Consider the following 22772-nt stretch of genomic DNA (forward strand, 5'->3'; position numbering starts at 1 on the left):
GAATTCTATAATGTCTTGTGTCATTTTTCTGATTTTTAATTTTTCTATGGATGTACGGAAACTTAATTATTTCTTTTATGTAAAGCACTTTGGTTTCAACTCGAGTTGATTTAAACGTGCTATATAAATAAAATGTACTTACTTACTTACATGCATGTTTCAACAGATTTTTATTCCCATGTATATACCACATGTATATGCTCATCCCTCTTTCATAAACTTTAGACAATAGACAATACGTGCAGCAATAGGCCATTCCCCCTTCCCCTATTCACTGTGATCATGGCTGATCATCCACAATCAGTACCCCGTTCCTGCCTTCTCCCCATATCCCTTGACTCCACTATCTTTAAGAGCTCTATCTAACTCTCTCTTGAAAGCATCCAGAGAATTGGCCTCCACTGCCTATTGAGGCAAAGAATTCCACGGATGCTTGTCAGTATCCTACCCCCAATATCATGTGCTCTAATTTTGCCCATTAATCTCCTATGTGGGACCTTATCAACTGCTTTCTGAAAGTCCAGGTAGACTACATCCATTGGTTCTCCCTTGTCCATTTTCCTAGTTACATCCTCAAAAAATTCCAGAAGATTAGTCAAGCATAATTTCCCCTTCGTAAATCCATGCTGACTCAGACTGATCCTGTTACTGCTATCCAAATGTGCCACTATTTCATCTTTTATAATTGACTCCAGCATCTTCCCCCCCCCCACCGATGTCAGGCTAACTGGTCTATAATTCCCTATTTTCTCTCTCCCTCCTTTCTTAAAAAGTGGGATAACATTAGCTACCCTCCAATCCACAGGAACTGATTCTGAATCTATAGAACATTGGAAAATGATCACCAATGCATCCACAATTTCTAGAGCCACTTTCTTAAGTACCCTGGGATGCAGACTATCAAGCCCTGGGGATTTATCAGCCTTTAGTCCCATCTGTCTACCCAACACCATTTCCTGCCTAATGTGAATTTCCTTCAGTTCCTCCGTCACCATAGGTCCTCTGGCTACTAGTACATCTGGGAGATTGTTTGCGTCTTTCTTTGTGAAGACAGATCCAAAGTACCTGTTCAACTCGCCTGCCATTTCCTTGTTCCCTATAATAAATTCACCTGTTTCTGTCTTCAAGGGACCCACGTTTGTCTTAACTAATTTTTTCCTCTTCACATACCTAAAGAAGCTTTTACTATCCTCCTTTATATTCTTGGCGAGCTTACCTTCGTACCTCATCTTTTCTCCCCGTATTGCATTTTTAGTTATCTTCTGATGCTCTTTAAAAGTTTCCCAATTCTCTGGCTTCCTGCTCATCTTTGCTATGTTATACTTCTCTTTTATTTTTATACTGTCCTTGACTTCTCTTGTCAGCTGCGGTCCTTAGATTCCCCTTAGAATCTTTCTTCCTCTTGATCCTGCACCTTCTGTGTTATTCCCAGAAATACCTGCCATTGTTGTTCCACTGTCATCCCTGCTCGGGCCTCTTTCCAGTCAACTTTGGCCAGCTCCTCCTTCATGCCTCCATAGTCCCCTTTGCTCAACGGTAATACTGACACTTCCAATTTTCCCTTCTCCCTCTCAAATTGTAGATTAAAACATCATATTATGGTCACTACCTCCTAATCTTGAGTTTATCTTGAGTTCCCTTATCAAATCTGGTTCATTACACAACACTAAATCCAGAATTGCCTTCTCCTTGGTAGGCTCCAGTAAAAGCTGCTCTAAGAATCCATCTCGGAGGCACTCCACAAACTCCCTTTATTGGGGTCCAGTACCAACCTGCATGTTGAAATCTCCCATAACAACCGTAGCATTAATTTTAACTCTTGATTCAACTTACTCCCTATATCCAGGCTACTGTTTGGGAGCCTGTAGATAACTCCCATTAGGGTCTTTTTACGCTTACAATTCCTCAGTTCTATCCATACTGCCTCTACATCTCCTGATTTTATGCCACCCCTCGCAAGGAACTGAATTTCATTCCTCACCAACAGGGCAACCCCACCCGCTCTGCCCACGTCTATCTTTTCGTTAGGATGTATACCCCTGAATATCCTGAATATTCAGTTCCCAGCCCTGGCCCTCTTGCCTTACTCTTATCCCTTCTCGAACTTTCCTTCCCATTACCACGGGAGTTACCCTGGCCATAAAGTCCAGGAGAATTGTCCTTGTTGTTTTTCTATTTAAATACCATTCATCCTCCAATGCCTGAAGGATTCTGTCAGTACTAATGTGTGTTGTTTTTACCTGTTTCATTATAAATATACTGATTTGCTGCTTTCTAGATTGGATTTTGGTTTTGTAAACTATGTATATTTAATTTAATATATATGAACATGGTGCCCAGAATAAAGCCTGGGGAATAAAGTCTGCTCCAAGGAATAAAGTCCAAGCCTGCTCAACCTTTCCCTGTAGCTCAGGCCCTCGTGTCCTGGAAACATCCACGTAAATCAAAAAAAGCTGGAATGTAGTGAACACTTTGGGGTGAAAACCTTCCACCCAGATTACAGACCTATTGCCATGGGCTTCAATGAGGGATTCTGGCCCCTATCGGTATGGCTGTTATTTGTGTCTCTAATGGCAGGTTTGTTGCACCTTTTCTGTGATGGTGAGTATGTACTGTATCATCTCTAGTCACTTATTGGATTGAATGTGAAATAAATGACAAAGACAGACACAAAGTGCTGGAGGAACTCAGCGGGTCAGGCAGCATCTCTAGAGAAAAAGCATGTGTGACACTTCAGGCATAATCCCTTCTGCAGGCAGTCTGGTGGCTTTAACTTATTTGATGGTGCCTGGTGTTAAGAAATGAAATTGAAATGCGAGCCAAATTTTCTTGGGCCATGTGTGGTTATTTTCACTGAGGGGTGACAACTGGAACTGGGGTGAGTCCCAGACACATTATGCTGCTCAGTGCAGAGAGGGTGAGGGCTTCCACCTCCACACCCAATCAATAGCTTGCAAAGGATATCACAGAAAACCTATAGATGAAGGAACCGCAGGGGAAAATACTGGAGCAAACTGGAAAATACTGGAGGGAAGAGTTACTGCCTTACAGCACCAGAGTCCTGGGTTCGATCCCGACTAAGGGTGCTGTCTGTACGGAGTTTGTACGTTCTCCCCGTGACCTGCATGAGTTTTCTCCGAGAACTTTGTTTTACTCCCACACGCCAAAGACATACAGGTTAGTAGGTTCATTGACTTAGCATAAATGTAAACATTGTCCGTAGAGTGTGTAGGATATTGTTAGTGTACGGGGATCGCAGGTCGGCGCGGACTCGGTGGGCCAAAGGGCCTGTTTCCACGCTGTATCTTGAAACTAAAGGAAAACGAATACTGCTGCCCTAATCATGGGAACATTACAATCCCAAGCTGGTGCTGAAGTCCAGACACTACCTGTCATAATTCATTTGTGACAGATTAGTTTGTGAAATGTATGATTCTCAGTGTTTCTCAACTGCGGATCTGTAAACAGCCGGATTCACTTCATCTTCAGCATTGATGTGAGAGGGACAATGTTTCACCGAGTTGTATGGGGCAAGATTTATTACTCATGGACTGGTGGGCGTCTGGAACATGCTTCCAGGGTTGTGGTTTTGGATTGTTTTCGCCAGAGGATGCGAGGAGACCTGATGGAAATATATAAAATTCTGAGAGGCATAGATAGGGTGGACAGTCAGAACCTTTTTCCCAGGATGGAAAAAATCAAATACTAGAGGGCGTAACGTTAAGATGAGTGGGGAAAGTTTAAAGGAGATGTGTGGGGCAACCTTTTTACATAGAAGGTGATGAGTGCCTGCAATGCGCTGCAAGGGTTGGTGGTTGAGGCAGACACGATAGTGGCATTTAAGAGGCTTTTGGATAGGTACATGGATATGCAGGGAATGGAGGGATACGGATTATGGGTAGATAAGACATGGTCTTGGCATTATGTTCAGCTCAGATATTGTGGGCCAAAAGACTTGTTTTTGTGTTGTAATATTCCATGTTTTATGTGCAGTCAGAGGAGATTATTGGACGGCATCATGCTTGTCATGGATATTGTGGCCTTTTCCTGTGCTGTACTGTTGTACATTCTATGTTCTATGAGCAAGCATAATCCTCTGGATTGACGGTGAGCTGTCACCTATCTACAGCTATATGGCAATGCTTCAACAAGTTCCAGGAAAGATAACACATTCCTAGATCAGCAATCGAGACCAGGCCAGAGAGAGAAATACCATATCTATGACAACTAATTGTTTTAAATAAAAAGTTTATTTGAGAGTAAAGCAACATTTCAATTGTTCTTCCACAGTGGTGATATGGGGAAAGAGTTCCAATATGTGCCATGACAAAAATATAATGGAGTATTTTAATCATCTGCAGTTAGTGCAAAGAAGAAACCAACACACGGTGAATTGCACCACAGTCCCAGGTTCAGTCTTGTCTTGGGTGCTGGCTGTGTTGACTTTGTCCCTTCTCCCCATGACTGTGTGGGATGTCTCCGGATGCTCCGGTTTCCTCCCACATCCCAAAGTCGTGCGGGTTTGTAGATGAATTGGCATCTGTAAATCGCTCCTAATGAGAAGGAAATGGATAAGAAAGTGCGAAAACATAGAACAGGTGATCAGTGTTTGCATGGACTGGTTGGGCTGAAGGACCCGTTTCTATGTCGTGTGTCTAATCTAAACCAAACTAAAAGCTGAGAAACTGAAGACTTGCTGCAGTAACTGCGGTTCTGCTGTTTCCATTCACCACAGTAGGGGGAGCTCCTGCTTTGAGGATGTTTCCATGATTCAGTCCCAGACCTTTTCCAATGATGTATAGGTATGTCCGTACACTTTGCTATGCTGTATTCCATCGGACACTTCTTTGCCCACTCTCCCAACCTGTCCTAGTCCTTCTGCAGAGTCCCAGCTTTCTCTACACTACCTGCCCCTCCACCTATTTCGTATCATACACAAACTAGGCCACAAAGCCTTCAGTCCCCTCGTCCAAATCATTTATATACAACATGAAGAGTAGCGGCCCCAGCACCGACCCCTGCGGCACTCCACTAGTCACTGGCAGCCAACCAGAAAAAGCCCCCTTTATTGCCACCCTTTGCCTTCTTTGCCCACTCCCCCAACCTGTCCAATCCTTCTGCAGCCTCTACTTCTTCAACACTACCTGCACCTCCAACTATTTCTGTAGTGGGAATAAAGGCACAGAGTCTTTTATAAATGAGGATTTAGAAATCGGAGGTGCAAAGGGACCCTGGAGTGCTGGTGTAGGATTCCCAAAAGGTTATTTCACAGACTTCTACAGGGAGAACTAGAATATAAAAACAAGGATGTAATGCTGAGGACTCCATTGCCTGAGTGAGGCCACACATAAATGTATTCCACTTATAGAGCTTACAACCCAAGGGTGTATTCTTTGAATCCTCCATTCTCCTCTTTTCCCTCCTCCTCCCCCTCCTCATCCTTCTCCCACTCCAGTGCACACACATTTCACCCACCACTCTACTCACCCTGCTGCTTTTCCCTTCCTCTACACGTTCATCTCCCATTCCCGAATCCTATATACTGTATCCCTCTTCCCACCACCCCTCCACTGCCCCTTCCACCCATATCCCACTCCCAGCTTTACATAGAAACATAGAAACATAGAAAATAAGTGCAGGAGTAGGCCATTCGGCCCTTCGAGCCCACATTTCACCTCCTCCTCTGCCTTTAGTCTACCTTTTCATCTCTAGTGTTTCTCATTCCACCCATCTGCCAATCACCTCCCCCTCCCCAGCTGTATCCACCTATAACCTTCCAGGTTTACCTCACCACCGCATCTCTTTTCCAACTTTCTCCCACCTTCTCCATGTCTGAAGAAGGGTCTTGACCCAAAATGCTATCCGTCCATTCTCTCCACAGATGCTGCGTGTGCTGCTGAGTTCCTCCAGCACTTTGTTCTATGCTCTTGCGTCCTGTGTTCAAATTGCCTCTGAAACATGAACTGTTGATGATAAAAGTGTTTGAAGTTTATATGCACGTATTCCAAGAGGCAAATAATGGCAGGTTGAAGATCTGAAGCTGTTGAGAACAATAGCAATGAGAATGATGTGGTGGACAATCATCTCCCTTGTAACCACCTCCCTCACAGTGAAGGCCGGCCCTGCTGACCAAGCTTGCCGGTTCTCCAGCCCCATCATTAATTTTGGTCTCTAGATCCTGCACCAGATGTGAAATGCAATTCTACTTTGTGATCTCAGGGGGAATCCCAGCTTAACTGGGATCACTGGAATCCTTACAATAACAGATTCTACACCCCATCCCTTGCCCCCCCCCCCCCCCCTCCCCCCCCCCCCCCCCCCCCCCCCCCCGCTTTCCAGTCTCAGTCGGCACGATCTGGCCTACAGAATTTGAGAAATGTTTCCCAGAGTGCAGCCTGGATTAAAGTGTTTCAGCTATAGGGAGAGGTTGGATAGACTTGGATTGTCTTCTATGGAACGTTGGAGGTTGAGGGGAGACTTGATAGAAGTATATAAAACTATCAGAGGCATCCGGAAGTGACGGCGCTGCCCAAGCAGCTGCAGCTCGCCTGCAGTCCATCTGTCTTTCTTCTTTTTGTCTTCTGTTTGTCTTCCTTTTGTCTTGTTAGATGTATGTATTAGTCTATTTTTAGTTGTATATATGTGGGGGGTTGGGGGAAACTTTTTTAAATCTCTTACTTCAACGGGGATGCGACCTTTTCCTTGTCGTATCTCCGTTCATGTGGCGGCCTCCAACTGGAATCGATCTGAAGGCTCCTGTCGCAGAGCCTGTGGACTTACCATCACGGAGCTGGCTGACATCGGAGGCTGTGGTGGCGCTGTGGCTGCGACCTGACTTCGGAGCTTTGGAGACTTCGACCGCAGGCCCTGTGGACGGTAACATCGGGAGCTCGCAGGTCCCTGGTTGGTGACCGATGTTCGGGAGCTCCCGCAACAGCAGCTTTGCCCTGAATCGCCGAGTTTGAATCGTTCCGTTCGCGGGGCCTTTCATCGCTTAAAATCTGCCGCGGGATCTTTCATCGCCCGGCGGGGCTTCAACATTGGGAGCCTCGATCGCCTCGACGTAGCAGTTTGACTGCCTGACTGCGGGAGAAGAAGCAGGGAAGAGATAAGACTTTTGTTGAATGACAATAAAGTAAATTCAATTCAAATCAATTTAGATAGTGTAGACAGTCAGAATCTTGTCCCCAGGGTGGAAGTGGGCAGAGCTATGTGAGAGGGGGAACGTTTAACGGAGATGTGCGGGACAAATATTTTACACAGAGTGGTGGAGGCCTGGGACACATTGCCAGGGGTGCTGATAGAGGCAAATATGATAATGGTGTTTAAGAGGCTTTTAGATAGGCACATGGAATAGTGGGATATGGTTAATGTGCAGGCAGATGAGATCCTTCAACTAGGCATAAATGATTCATGTTCAGCACAACCATTGTCGCACTGTTTTATGTAAATTTGAATATAACGAAGGGGGTTAATTAGACAATAGACAATAGGTGCAGGAGTAGGCCATTCGGCCCTTCAATCTAAGAGCTCTATCTAACTCTCTCTGGAAAGCATCTAGAGAACCGGCCTCCACCAAGGCAGAGAATTCCACACTCACAACTGTGTGAAAACGTTTTTCCTCATCTCCATTCTAAATGGCCTACCCCTTATTCTTAAACTGCGCCCCTGGTTCTGGGCTCTCCCAACATCGGGAACATGTGTCCAATCTAGCGTGTCCAATCCCTTAATAATCTTACATGTTTCAATAAGATATCCTCTCATCCTTCTAAATTCCAGAGTATACAAGCCCAGCTGCTCCATTCTCTCAGCATATGACAGTCCCGCCATCCCGGGAATTAACCTTGTGAACCTACGCTGCATTCCCTCAATAGCAAGAATGTCCTTCCTCAAATTTGGAGACCAAAACTGCGCACAATACTCCAGGTGTGGTCTCACTAGGGCTCTGTACAACTGCAGAAGGACCTCTTTGCTCCTATACTCAACTCCTTTTGTTATGAAGGCCAACATGCCATTCGCTTTCTTCACTGCCTGCTGTACCTGCAGGCCTACTTACATAGACTGATGAACAAGGACCCCCAGATCCCGTTAATCCCCAGATCCCGACAAAGACAGTAAACCCTGAGATATTAGTGAAATCAATTTTATGTAAAATGCACGGGTATTTCATCAAATAATTTTTTATCTAGAATTTTACAATCTTTCTCCCATCTTCAATGTAGTTAAACCCTTTGCAGTGTGATTAGCTGCAAACAATGGTTGGATTATTGCTATCCTGTTGTTGCTGCACACACTCCATCAATTACACCAGACTATCAGATGGGCAGAAGTGGCTGGTTAGTTTGATGCAGATAGATGGAGTAACTCAGCGGGACAGGCAGCATCTCTGGAGAGAAGGAATGGGTGACGTTTCAGGGTTTGTGTCTATCTTCAGTTTAAACCAACATCTGCAGTTCCTTCCTACACATTTAGTTTGATGCAGAGCCCAGTACATTACAACCCACACATACTGCAGAACACCGGTGAAATGGCAACCTCTTTAGTCAGGACAGGCTAACGGCCTGGGATTGAAAACAAAACATTTGTTTTGTCTGCTTTCTTTCAGTGCTCACTAACAACAAAAACTTGTCTGATCCACAAATTAGATTGTTTTTGCTGTCATTCATTCTACTTTATTCCTGGGGATGCTAGGTTAATCAAAACAGACCTGCTTGAAAGGAAAATGTTTGACTTTGTAGATTTATTATTAGACGTCCCCGTCTTTGCCACAGCTGCTGAAAGTTGCAAGTAGGAATTAGATAAACTCAGATGGTTTTTTTAACCTTAAATCTTTCAAACATTTTAATAATCTAAAACTAGATTAACAAGCAATTAGGTGACATATAAAGACCTGAAATTATTTTAAGAAATCATCCTAGATTATTAAAAAATATTTGAAAAGATTTAAAATATTAAAAAATTAAAGGACCAGTAAGTTTAAAAAAAATCTTTAAAAATTAACAAGCAACTTGAATGCCTTTTAAAAAATTCTTATTTAATTTGACAAGACAAAGGACAGATTTTACAATTCAACGAGCCACTGGAAAGATGCAGTAAAAAGTCAATTTAACTTTCAAAAGCCTTTGAAAGCTTTTAAAAGCTTTTCTAAATTAACAAGCTCTTGGAAAGATGTATTCTAAGGAAGTCTTTATAAATTGACTAGCCATTTAAAATCTGCTGTCTGGTTCTCACAACCATTCAAGGTGAAACTTTTCTACTAAAATATTTTTCTGCTGTGGAAGAAGTTTCCTTCTGTGGCTTGAAATGTTTTAGAAATGGTTGATAATTTTCAAACAAGTTATTTTGGAAGTTCACACTGACTGTTCAAGTTATTTACAAATTAGCCCTAAAGTAGCTGATTAGGTAACTGATAATGAAGTGCAGCTGTAGTGGAACGGCCTTGTTGAGGTGAAGTGCCTTGGTGATTAAAGGGCCTGTCCCACGAGCATGCGACTCCATGCAGCAAGCACGACCTAACGTGGTCGCTTGAGCTGTACGGCCTCGCGGGGCCGGTCCCACTTCGATCGCCGGAACCGTATGGAGTTGTGCGGAGCTGGTCCTGACATCGCGCGGGGCTCCGAAAAACTGAGCGTGTTCAAAAATTCCGCGCGGCAACGGCCTTCCGGCCCGCAGCAGCCTCGACGCCGTACGCACCGCCTCCACGGGCGTGCGCAGCGTCTCGACGCCGTATGCACGTCTTGACGCCGTACAACACGCGCAAACTTCCCGCGGACTTCACTCGAACTTCACGTCACTCACTCGACCTCTGCGCGGCCCCCGCTTCCGGTTTGGTTGCGCTCGCCGCATGCAGGCGCATGCTGGTGGGACCGGCCCTGTACGGGGATCACTCGACCTCCGCGCGGCCCCCGCTTCCGGTTTGGTCGCGCTTGCTGCATGCAGGTCGCATGCTCGTGGGACAGGCCCTTAAAGTGTGAGTCTTTGGCTTGAGAGTCTTCGGCAAGGAGGCTACACTTGATTGAAATTTGTGATTTTTGTCCACTGAAGAAACGGCAGGCATGTTGGTGCAGTGTGTTTCCTGCAGGATGTGGGAAGTCAGGGACACGGCTGGTACTTCTAGAAACGACACCTGCAGACATTGTGTCCAGGTGCAGCTCCTGAATGAACGTGTTGGGGAACTGGAGAAGCAGCTGGATGACCTCAGGGCCAACTGGGAAAACGAGTTTCCTGGACATGACCTGCAGTGAGGTTGTCACACCAAGGGTACAGGAAGAGCGAAGGTGGGTGACTGTGAGAAAGAGGAGTAAATGTGCGGGGATCGCTGGTCGGCGCGGACCCGGTGGGCTGAAGAGCCTGTTTCCGCGCTGTATCTCGGAACATATTGCTCGTGCAGTGGTAGCGTTGCTGCCTCACAGCGCCAGGAACCCAGGTTTGATCCTGACCACAGGGTGCTGACTGTACGAGTTTGTACGCTCTCCCCGAGACCTGCGGGGGTTTTCACCAGGTGCTCCGGTTTCCTCCCACGTTACACTTGTTGGCACGGACTCGATGGGCCGAAGGGCCTGTTTCCGCACTGTAACTCCACACTAAAATAAACTAATCTAAATTCAAAACAAGTTGACTGACAATAGGTTTCAACTATGTTTCAAGGCGTTTCCTCCCGGAAATAACAGAGGACCTTTCAGGTCAATTAAATACTGTCTGCACTAAGTCCATGAAGGGGAGGGTGGCAGGGAGCAGAGGCAGCCACATATATGCATGTTGTAGCTCCCATATAGGTAGTGCCGATGGTACAGATAGGGAAGGTGTGGGTTTAAGGTGAAGGGGGAAAGATTTAATAGGAAACTTAGGGGTAACTTTTTACTCTCAGTCCGCACTGCGGCCAAACATCGTGAATTTGGCGGTCTGTGCTGGAGATCGACCGGGAGCTCCATCGCGGGACTTACCATCACGGAGCTCACGGTCCCATTCGGGGGGTCGGTCGCCTTTGGGGCTCCAACTGTGGGAGCCTGCAAGACTTTAACATTGCGGAGCCCGCAGTCTCTGGTAGAGACCGACATAGGGGACTCCATGCCGCAGGAGTTTCGACCGCCCCGACGCGGGAGTTTCGATCGCCCCGATGGGGGCTTCAACCGCCAAGTGCGGATGGTTCAACTGCCCCAACCGCGAGAGAATAAAGAGGAAGAAGCTTTGACTTCATTGCCAGTGAGGAACGTGGGGAATCCTCTGTGGTGGATGTTTATGTTAACTTTTATGTCTTGTTGCTTTTTTTAGTATGGCTGTATGGTAATCTGAGTTTCACTGGACCTTAATCGGTACATGTGACAATAAACTCACCTTGAAACCTTGAGTCTGCTAAGACCAGCGATCACCCTGTACACTACACACTAGGGACAATTTACAATATGACCAAGCTAATTAACCTACAAACATGCACTTCTTTGGAGTGTGGGAGGAAACCGGAGCACCCGGAGAAAACCCACGCAGTCACAGGAGAACGTACAAACTCCATACAGACAGCACCCGTAGTCAGGATCAAACCTCTGCGTGCCCCGGAGAGCATGAGCCAGGACTCGGATCGGCCCAGAAGCACCAGCAGCTTTGGCCGCACTGGCTTGTGGGTGGGGGGTGTGTGTGTGGGGGAGGGGGGGAGTGAGCTCGGAGCAAAGACGGGGGAAGAGCTATGGGGAAGAGGGGGGCATCATAGGGGAGGGGTCAGGAGCCAGCGAGGGGGACCAGATGGGATGGGGCTGTAGTGCAGGGCGTTGCGATGGCAGTGCAGTGGAGTCTCACAGCGGGCGCTGGACGCTCTCCTCCGCCGGGATCAGATTCAACGCTTTCCGTTTGGCAACATCTCCGCTTCCGGTCCCAGTCCCTCCAAAAATTGTGTCCAGTTGGACACCTCCGCCAGCCACCCACAGCGTCCCTCAGCTCCAGTAAAGACGCAATGGTGCAGGAAGGGGCGGATCCTCCCAGGGAGTGACAGGAGAAGAGACTAATTCGCACGGCACTGACTGGCAGCAGTGGAGATCGATCTGCACGTGCGCGGTTTAGAAGATTTTTAAACCTCGCTAACTTTTAAAATATACCACCAATCGGAACGAAACATGTTGCACTCGCAGCAGAGGAGAACGGTGAGTGAGCTGGAGAAAATTCATAGCGCTATCGCGTACCATATTTGTGCAAATAGAAAAAACTCGCAAATCGGAAGAGCACAAGATCAGAGCTTTAGTTATGTACTAGACTAGACTATGTGGGATCCGTTGGGTCCCATTGTCACACGGGAAGCCTGGTCCCCAACGCCATATTCCACCACTCACGCAGAGCCCCCAATTGCACAGACGCAGCTGATGGGTTCACGTTGTCTGATCCCCCCTCCTCCCCTACCCCCCTCCCCCCCTTACCCCCCCCCACTCCCCCCCTTGCCCTTCCCTCCCCCCCCCCCATGCACTCACTCCATCGCCCCTCAACTCCCCCCCCCCCATTCCCTCTTAGCGGTTCTCCGGCGGTGCAGCTATTCCCGCCCATTGGGATCTCATTGTGACTTAGAACACACAGGCTTTACTGTGCAGATGGAAAAGGGATTTATTAAAGCTTAAAATTTGAATAACTCTTAAAATATAACAATTTAAACGTTAAAGATGAGATTTATTCAGTCCATTCATTATTGTTGCCTCTCTTGTTGCGTTCTGCAGCTGGGGGAGGCAGATGGCTTCAAACGGGGCCCATCGGGAGTCGGTGAGGAGGGGGGCCGTGACCTGCCGCGGCCACTGCCGCTCCCTACTGGCTTAAGGGAGCATTGTGCAGCTGGGGACGGGAGGGCTTCGGCGGGTGCCAGTGGGCGGGAGCGTCCTGTAGCCGGGGACGTTTACGGGGGGGGGGGGGGGTGCAGCGTCCTGCAGCCAGGGAAATGGGACGGCTTCAGGTGGGGGCTGGTGTGGGGAAAGTATCCTGCAGCCGGGAAGGGGGGGGGGGGCCTTCAGGCGAGAGCGTCCTGGAGCCAAGGGAAGGTGATGGCTTCAGGCAAGGGCCGGTGAGGGGAGCATCCTGCAGCCAGGGAGGGCTTCAGGCGGTGGCCAGTGGGGGCGGGGGTGCGCTTTCTGTAGGGCCAGTACAGGTGTTGTGGGCCAAAGGTACTGGATTCCAGAGGGCTAGTACAGACATTGTGGGCTGAAGGGACTTTTCTTGGGCTATTACATGTGTTGTGGGCCCTAGGGACTGGTTTCCAGAGGGCTAGTATGGACATTATGGACCAAATTTACTTTTCTTGGGTTAGTATGGGTGTTGTGGGCCGAATGGACTGCAGCTGGGGGTGGGGTGGCTTCAGACGAGGGCCGGCGGGCGCATCCTGTAGCTGGGGATGGGGATGGCTTCAGGGGGGGGGGCTGTCGGGTGCCAGTGAGGTGGGGGGGTAGTGTCCTGCACCCGGGGTACGGCTTCAGGTGGGAACCAGTGGGGAGGGGGGGGGGGGAGTGTCCTGCAGTGTTTGGGCGGGTGGGTTGTTGGGGGAGGGGGGGTGTGGTCAGGTTGGGGGGTTGTGGGGGAGCGGGGTGTGTGTGCGGGGTGTGTGTGCGGGGTGTGTGAGCGGGTGTGTGAGCGGGTGTGTGTGCGGGGTGTGTGTGCGGGGTGTGTGTGCGGGGTGTGTGAGCGGGGTGTGTGAGCGGGGTGTGTGGATGGTGGGGGGGTTGGGGGGTTGTGGGGGGAGCGGGGTGTGTGAGCGGGGTGTGTGAGCGGGGTGTGTGGATGGGGGGTGTGTGAGCGGGGGGTGTGAGCGGGGTGTGTGAGCGGGGTGTGTGAGCGGGGTGTGTGGATGGGGGGGGGGTTGGGGGGTTGTGGGGGGAGCGGGGTGTGTGAGCGGGGTGTGTGGATGGGGGGGTGACGGGGTAGAGGGCTCGCAGAAAAGGCAGGAAGAGCCATGGGGGAGAGGGAGCAGGGGGGGAGGGGCTGGAGCTGGTGGTGTGATGGTGCGTTTGGGATCTTTCTCCTCTGCCAGGATCAGAGTCTCCGCTTTCCATTTGGCGACATCTCCGACTCTGCGCCGGGCCAATCCGAGCCGGGCTGGGCTGGGCCACTTCTGCTCCCTCCGAAAATTGTGTCCGGTTGTAGACCTCCGACGGCCACCCGCAGCTCCAGTAAAGACACGATGGCGCAGGAAGGGGCGGGCCGTCCCGCCCAGTGACAGGAGAAGAGACTAATACGTGCGGCGCTGACTGGCAGGAGAGGAGATCGATCTGTGCATGTGTATTAAGATTCTTAAACCTTGCTAACTTTTACAATAAGCTACCGATCCGAACGAAACTTGGTGCACTCACCCCACAGAGATGAGTGAGTGAGGTGGCATAAAATCGTAGGGCTATCACATACAGTTTTTGCACAAATAGAAAAAATGCACAAACCGGAAGATAACAAGATCAGAGTTTTATTATGTATGAAGATAGAAGACGGACAGATGGACAGATGGACAGATGGATAGAAAAATGAAATAGAATAAATAGATGTATAGATAGATAGATGTATAGATAGATAGATGCAAAGATAGATAGATGTAAAGATAGATAGATGTAAAGATAGATAGATGGATAGATGGATGGATAGACAGACAGACAGACAGACAGACAGACAGACAGACAGACAGACAGACAGACAGACAGACAGACAGACAGACAGACAGACAGACAGACAGATTGATTTAGACAGGTACCTGAATAGGACAGGTTTAAAGGGATATAGGCCAAACACAGGCAGGTGGGACTAGTGTAGATTAGACATGTGGGCAAGTTGTGCTGAAAGGCCTGTTTCCAACTGTATCACTCTATGACTAGAAATACTAAAGACTGTTCCTGTTTCCACAGACGTTGTCAGACCTATTGAGTATTGCTAACATTTTCTGATTTTCATATCTGATTTCTTGCAACTGCAGAATCTGCCTTTAGATTAAAGAAACTCCTTGGTCTGGCTTTCCCTATCAACACTGCATGGACATTCACTCAGTTATGGGGAGAGCTCGATTGGCTGGAGCTTTTTTCCTAAAAATACAACATCTTTCCTATAACATGGTGCCCGGAACTGAACACTCTAAATGCAGCCTCACCAACATCTTATACAACTGCAACATGACCTCCCAACTTCTATACTCAATACTCTGACTGATGAAGGGCAATGTACCAAAAGTCTTTCTGACCAGCCTATCTACCTGCGATTCCACCTTCAAGGAACCATGCACCTGCACTCTGAGATCCCTCTGCTCTACAACCCTACCAGGAGTCCTAACATTCACTGTGTAGGTCCTGTCTTTGTTAGACTTCCCAAAACGCAACAACTCACACTTCTCTATATTTCATCAACCATTCCTCAGCCCACCTGGCAAATCTATCAAGATCCTGTTGCAATTTTCGGTAACCATCTTCTTTATCTGCAAAACCACAAATGTTTGCATCATCTGGAAACTTGCTAGAGGTCATTGATTCATAGACTCGTAGAGTCAGACAGCATGAAACAGGTTATTTTGCCAAACTCATCTATGCCAACCAAGATGCCCCATCAGAGCCAGTTCCATTTGGCCCATATCCCTCTAAACCTTTCCTGTTCATGTACCTTTGCGAGTGTCTTTTAAATGCTGCTATGGTACCTGCCTCAACTACCTCGTTTAGCAGCCCATTCCACATCTCAGTGAAAAGGTTGCCCCTCAGGTTCCTATTAAATTCTCTCACCTTAAATTGTGTGCGATTTATGAGGTTATGATGTGTAAGTGGATTGATGGCAGGAAACACTTCCCCAGGCAGAGGATTCTGTCAGAGGGAAGAGCTTTAAGGTATTTAAAGGATATATGAGACATTTCTTTCACTCAAGATGATGGTCGCAATTTGGAATCCAATGCCCGACAGTGGTCGAAGCAGGCAATCTCAACATTTAAGAAACATTTAGACAAGCACATCAAACACCAAAGCATAATAAATGATGGAGAGTGCTTCTAAAAGGGATTAGTATGGATGGGTACTTGATAGTCAGAATAGGTAAGCTGGGCTGAAGGGCCATGGTCTATAACCCCTACCCCCCACTTCCACCCATATTGCTTACACCTTCCGTGACAACTGGCCTGGCCCTGTGATCTGAGGCCACTGCTGGAGTCCGTAATCTCCAACCCTTTCCTCCCAACCACTGAATTGAAAGTCGGAAGAAGGGTTCAGACCCGAAACATCATCTATCCATTTTCTCCAAAGGTGCTGTCTAACCCGTTGAATTACGTGTTAGCATTATGCGTCTATCATTGAATTAATCCCAGTCCAAAGCCTTGGTCCCAGCTCCCAATTGCTGCCCGGACCCACATCCCATCTCAGGCAATAATTGTTCCAGCCCACCACACACCAACTCAATGCCTTGACCACAGTACGCTATGCTGTGATTTAAAGCTGGGAGATTTAAAAATGATAGTTATTTATGCCTCATTCTAGAGCCAGTCTTCCAGCTCATTTGCAAGACACCAGAAACTTAGTTTAGTTTAGAGATAGAATGCGGAAACAGGCCCTTCGGCCCACCGAGTCCGTGCTGACCAATGATCGCCCGTACATTAGTTTTATCTACACACTAGGGACAATTTACAGAAACCAATGAACCTATTAACCTGCACATCTTTGGAATGTGGGAGGAAACCGAAGCACCTGGAGAAAACCTACATGGTCACAGGGAGAACGTACAAACTCCATGCAGCCAGAAACCATAGTCAGGATCGAACCTGCGTCTGTGGCACTGTAAGGTGGTAGTTCTACCCGTGCGCTACCGTGCTGCCCCAAATTTGAGCAGGTGTATCATGGAATGAACCACCTTCAACAATGGATGGTCAAAATACTGCAGATGCTGGAGTCTGGAGCAGAAATAAAGGTGTGGCTGGAAGCTTTATGAATCCCCAATGCTGGGCATTGGAAGTCTTAAACTGCATAAAGTCCAGTTCCACTTCTTTGACTGAATTCTGCTGTTCACATGATTTCCAAAAGTAGTTGCTTTAGTCAGGTTAGTTTTTTCAGAGACTGGCAAGTACTGACATTGGTAGTTTTTGCAAGAAAATCACTCACGAGCAGGCTGACCTGTTATGAAGAAAGTGGTGTCAAACAACACTTAGGGCTGATACACTCGTGAAAACCAACCCAGTCATTTGCGGTTAAACTGCCAAGTGTAGTCATAGCTGATTTAACCATAGACCCAGGGCTGCTGTATGGCTGTAAATCAAGGCATCCCAAAGTGTCACACCGTACAGAGACAGGCCCTTCAGCCCAACTTGCCCATGCTGACCAACATGCCCCATCTACACTAGTCCCACTTGCCTGTATTTGGCTCTTATGCCTCTAAACCTTCCCTAAATTGCTGCAAGCTTACTCGTAATTGGAGATTAAGACATTGAACTGCACTGTGAAAGAATGAAAGAATGAATGAATGAATGAATGAATGAATGAATGAATGAATGAATGAATGAATGAATGAATGAATCAAACATCTCCAAAATTAACGCCTCGTCACGCTCTCCACTTATCATCCTGGGGGGCGATTTCAATGTCCTGGGTGTAGATTGGTCTGACGGCATACAAAGCGAACCAAAAGGGGCTCTCCAGGAAGCACTAGCTGTCCTTACTCTGGAAAATCACGTCCCAAAAAGTCACTTTCCCTACCAGGCATGATGAGACAAGTGGCACCGAAAATACTTTAGATTTATTGTTCACTTCACACCCAGATTTAATTTCGGAAGTTTCATCGTGTGCTGGAATTAGCGATCATTATATTATCCAAGCAAAACTGCACTTAAAGCTTAAAGTTCCTTGAAAACCACCGCGTAAAATTTCCCTCTGGAAAAAAGTGAACAGCGAGGAATTTAAAGTCTTAGCAAAAAAACTGGGAAAAGATTTCTTCAACCTGCAACCAGATAAAAGATCCGTAAATGACAACTGGGTGTGGCTGAGAAACTCCTTAAATAATATTGTTACAAATCATGGTCCTCAAAAACTCATTAAGGGCCGTATGCGTCCTCCTTGGTTTTCGGCAAAACTGAAACATCTCTGCAATAAGAAAGAGATGTTTTATATCCGTGCCAATAAAAGGGGTACAAAACTGGACTGGGACAATTTTACTAGAGTGTGAAAGCAAGACGATCATGCAATTAGGAGTGCTCATAGACAACATGTTTCTTCTATTCTTGGGGAAGAGCAACCCAAGGCTTTTTGGAGATATGTGAAATCCAGACAGACAGACAACACTGGTGTCCAGATGCTTAAAGTGAACAACTGTCTGATCACTGAGGACCAGGCGAAAGCAGAAGCTCTTGCAAACCAATTTCAACACGTTTTCACCCGGGAAAATGTGGAGCATTCATCATTTCCAGTCCTACCGCCCAGCCCGTATGCTGATATGCCTGCTATTAAAATAGTGGTTGAAGGTGTCAAGAAGTTATTGCTCAACATCAATACCACAAAAGCAATTGGACCAGATCAGATACAGAATCAAACCCTCAAGATCGCAGCTGAAGAACTGGCTCCAGTTTTGCAGTTCATTTTCCAACAATCGCTTGACTCAGGTGATGTTCCGCTGGATTGGAGGAAGGCCAACATCACTCCTCTCTTTAAGAAGGGTTCAACCACCAACCCAGCGAATTATCATCCTGTTTCATTAACAAGTACTTGCTGCAAATTGCTGGAGCATTTAATTGATAGTAATCTGATGCGACACGTGAGCAAACATAACATTCTTGCTGACAACCAACATGCATTTAGGTGGCATAGATCATGTGAGTCTCAGCTTATCCTGACGACAAATGACCTGGCCAAGCACCTTGATAGTAACGTCATCACGGATTTAGTTGTGCTGGACTTTTCTAAAGCATTTGATGTCATCCCACACCAGAGACTGCTTCAGAAGCTTGACTTCTATGGTATTCGTTCCAACACGAAACGATGGATTTCCAGTTTCCTGACAAAATGTCTTCAGCGTGTGTGTGTGAACGGAAAGAGCTCCAATTGGCATCCAGTGTTGAGTGGCACACCACAGGGCAGAGTACTTGGCCCACACCTATTTTTGCTTTACATAAATGACATCCATGAAAAAGTCACAAGTACGACCAGACTTTTCGCTGATGATTGTTTGCTGTACCGTCAGCTGATGATGAAGATATTCTCCAAAAGGATCTCGATACTATGGTTGAGTGGTCACAACAATGGGGCATGCAGTTCAACCCTTCCAAATGTGAAACTATGCGTGTCACCAGAAAGAGGAATCCAGGCGAAACATCTTACAATATACTTGGTGCCACCCTTGAAGAATCCAAACAAACCAAGTATCTTGGCATCAAATTGCAGAATGATCTGCGTTGGAATGGTCAGACTCATGCAACGGTGAAAGCAACAGGTGTCCTAAACTTTCTGAGGCGCAACTTTCATCATTGTTCAACTTCTGTCAAGGAGAAGCTATACTTCACCCTCGTTAGACCTCATTTGGACTACGCAGTTGCAGCATGGGACCCATACACAAATAAAAACATTTATTCCATCGAACATGTCCAAAGACAGGCAGCTCGATTTGTTACTAACACCTATGAGAGAGAAGCGAGTGTCACCAAACTTCTGAATTCTCTGGGGTGGAACCCTTTCCAAGACAGACGCGAAGCTCACGGTTTGACCTGTTTTTACAAAATGTTAAATGGTCAGCTCGACATAGATTACAAGACCTACACCAAACCCAAACCAATTAGGAGCAGACGAGCGCATTCAATCCAATTTGTGATCCCAGCTACAAAGACAGATGTGTACAGCAATTCGCTCTTCCCCCGCACAATTGAAGCATGGAATAATCTCCACCCAACTCTAGTTACCCAACCAGATGCAACTAAATCTAAAGTAGCTCATTCTTCCCAATAACCCTTTCTGGCCGAAGCCCTCCCTTCACCACCTCCAGTTTAAATTCCATTTGGAATATTTTGGAGGACCAAGAAACCAAGAACCAAGAACCAAGAACCAAGAATGAATGAATGAATGAATGAATGAATGAATGAATGAATGAATGAATGAATGAATGAATGAATGAATGAATGAATACTTAATTATCACATAGAGTCATACAGTAATTCAGCATGGAAACAGGCCCTTCCGCCCGACGCCCACACCTGTCTAACTGTTTCTTAAAGATTAGGATAGTCCCTGCCTCAACAACCTCCTCTGGCAGCTTGTTCCATACACCCACCACCCTTTGTGTGAAAAAGTTACCACTCAGATTCCTATTAAATCTATTCCCCTTCACCTTGAACCTATGTCCTCTGGTCCTTAATTACTCTGGGCAAGAGACCCTGAGCTTCTACCTGATTTATACCTCATTATTTTATACACCTCAATAAGATCACCTCTCATCTTCCTGCGCTCCAAGGAATAGAGTCCCAGTCTACTCAACCTCTCCATATAGCACATACCCTCTAGTTTTAGCAACATCCTCGTAAATCTTCTCTGTACCCATTCCAAAGACGACTCGCAATTTCTCGCAATTTCTCCTCTAGTTACCCACAATGTCCTTGGATATATCAGATCTGGCCCTGGAGATTTGTCACACGTGATGACTCACAGGTATGCAAATGGCACCACCAAAGTTACAAAGTATCCCGCGGCAGGTCCTCCTTTGTTCACCCCCCTCCCCCCTTCACAGCGGTCTCCTCACGCCATATCCTCCTTTGTTCCCAGTGGTGCATCCTTCGGTTCCCGGGTGGCCCATCCTCGACCGCCGCATCCCTCAGTGACTGCTGATCCTGACCAGCTGACCACTGATCATTGACCACTGCACCGACCTCCTCGACGTCCGCTCCTGATGCCTTTGCGGCGTCAAACCAGGCCCCGGACGTGAGGCCCCTCCCACCTGCAAGGCTCCACTGCCCTGCGAGGTTCCATCAACCGGCTTCTGGGATGCACCTGCTGCCTCATCTTGGTAATCAGGTTATTGCTCCATATGCTTTACAGTGCTTCCAAATACATCCTTCTAACACTCCTTTAACATTTTACTTATCTTTGATGTAAAGAGAATTGAATTCAGAGATGTTATGATTCTAACAAAGTTATAACATTGACTATATTTTTACATAAATGCTGACTGAAATGCATTTTCTGTTTTTATTTCAGATTTCCAACATCTGCAGTTTTTATTTCCAATTAATCTTTGCCCTGAGGTATCTGTTGGATGAGACTGATCACTGAATTGGGACAAAAAAGGTAGATGGAAAGTTCCTGGATGTTACTCAGTAAAGAGCCCACAGGACAGATTTAACGTTTTTTACGAAGGAACTGTAGATGCAGGTTTATACCGAAGATAGACATGCAGTGTTGTCATAACTCAGCAGGTCAGACAGCATCTCTGGAGAAAAAGGATGGGCGACATTTCGGATCGGAACCTTTCTTCAGACTTGAAGTTTGAATTTTCAGGTTTAAAGTTTGACCCTTTGATAAAATTACAAGATCAGCCCATCTATGAGGATCATTGAGGACATCTAAAATGGATGCATTTCACCCAACCCAGATTAGGAATCAGAAATAAAACTTACAAATTAAATATACAGAATTATTGAGGGATAATAAGGAAGCTTTTCATGAGGATACGATGTAGGATAGGATATCAATGCCCTTTACTCTACTGACTTTCAGCTAAGCCTGAATGCTCTGATTAATGTTAAGATTTATATGTCTGTTAAAAATTGCCTTTATGATCATGCATCAATGAGCCAAATGTAACATGAAACTGACCCCAGCGCTTTCAATAAAATTAGAATATTGAACACAACATGAAATCCAATATAAATCTTCAATGACTGTTGATGTAGTATCCATTCTGATCATAGATTCAAACCTACTCTTTCTTCATGAGTCCCAATGGTGTAGCAATAGTTGTTGTTGTAATGGAGCACAAATCCTGTCATTTAATCAGACTTTCTATGCCTTTTCTATCAGTTCTGATATTAAACCTTGTATTTGAATGGTGCACGGCTAAATTTCCCTTCAATTACTACATTATGTCCACTCAGTCACATTGCTTCTGGACTTTCTCAAGTTCTCTCCAGCTCTTTTTAGTTTAGTTTATAGACACAGCATGGAAACAGACCCTTTGTCCCACCAAGCCTGCACTGACAAGCGATCCACACACATTAACACTATCCAACTCACACTAGGGCCAATTTTACATTTATACCAAGCCAATTAACCTACAAACCTGTATGTCTTTGGAGTGTGGGACGAAACCGAAAATCTTGGATAAAACCCATGGAGGTTACGGGGAGAACGTACAAACTCCACACAGGCAGCTCCCGTATTCAGGAACGAACCTGGATCTCTGGCGCTGTACAGCAGGAGCTCAAGCATGCCTCCCTATTTCTATTCTGTATTTTCTATTTCTTTTCATTGTCGAGCAACTTCCCTGCTTCATAGCTCTGATGCGTCCTGACTCTCCCCTACAACCTGCCCCATAATTCCCTCTGATCCTCTCTCTCTCCTGTTTCCCAATGCTGATCTCTCATTTACTCCAATGTCTCCTCAAACTTCCTGGTTTCTTTTGCACTCATTGACTCAAACAAATACTGCAACAGTTAGAGGCTGTTCAGCCACTAGTCCATCCACCAAGTTCAGCCACATGTTCTAATGTTCATTTTAAACATAACTGACTGGTGATGTAACTCAACTCCATCTTGACTACCAAGATTATTAGGGCAGCATGGTGGTGCAGCAGTAGAGCTGTTGCCTCACAGCGCCAGAGACCCGGGTTCGATCCTG

This window comes from Amblyraja radiata, chromosome 27 (assembly GCF_010909765.2).
Source record: "Amblyraja radiata isolate CabotCenter1 chromosome 27, sAmbRad1.1.pri, whole genome shotgun sequence".
Classification (NCBI taxonomy): domain Eukaryota; kingdom Metazoa; phylum Chordata; class Chondrichthyes; order Rajiformes; family Rajidae; genus Amblyraja; species Amblyraja radiata.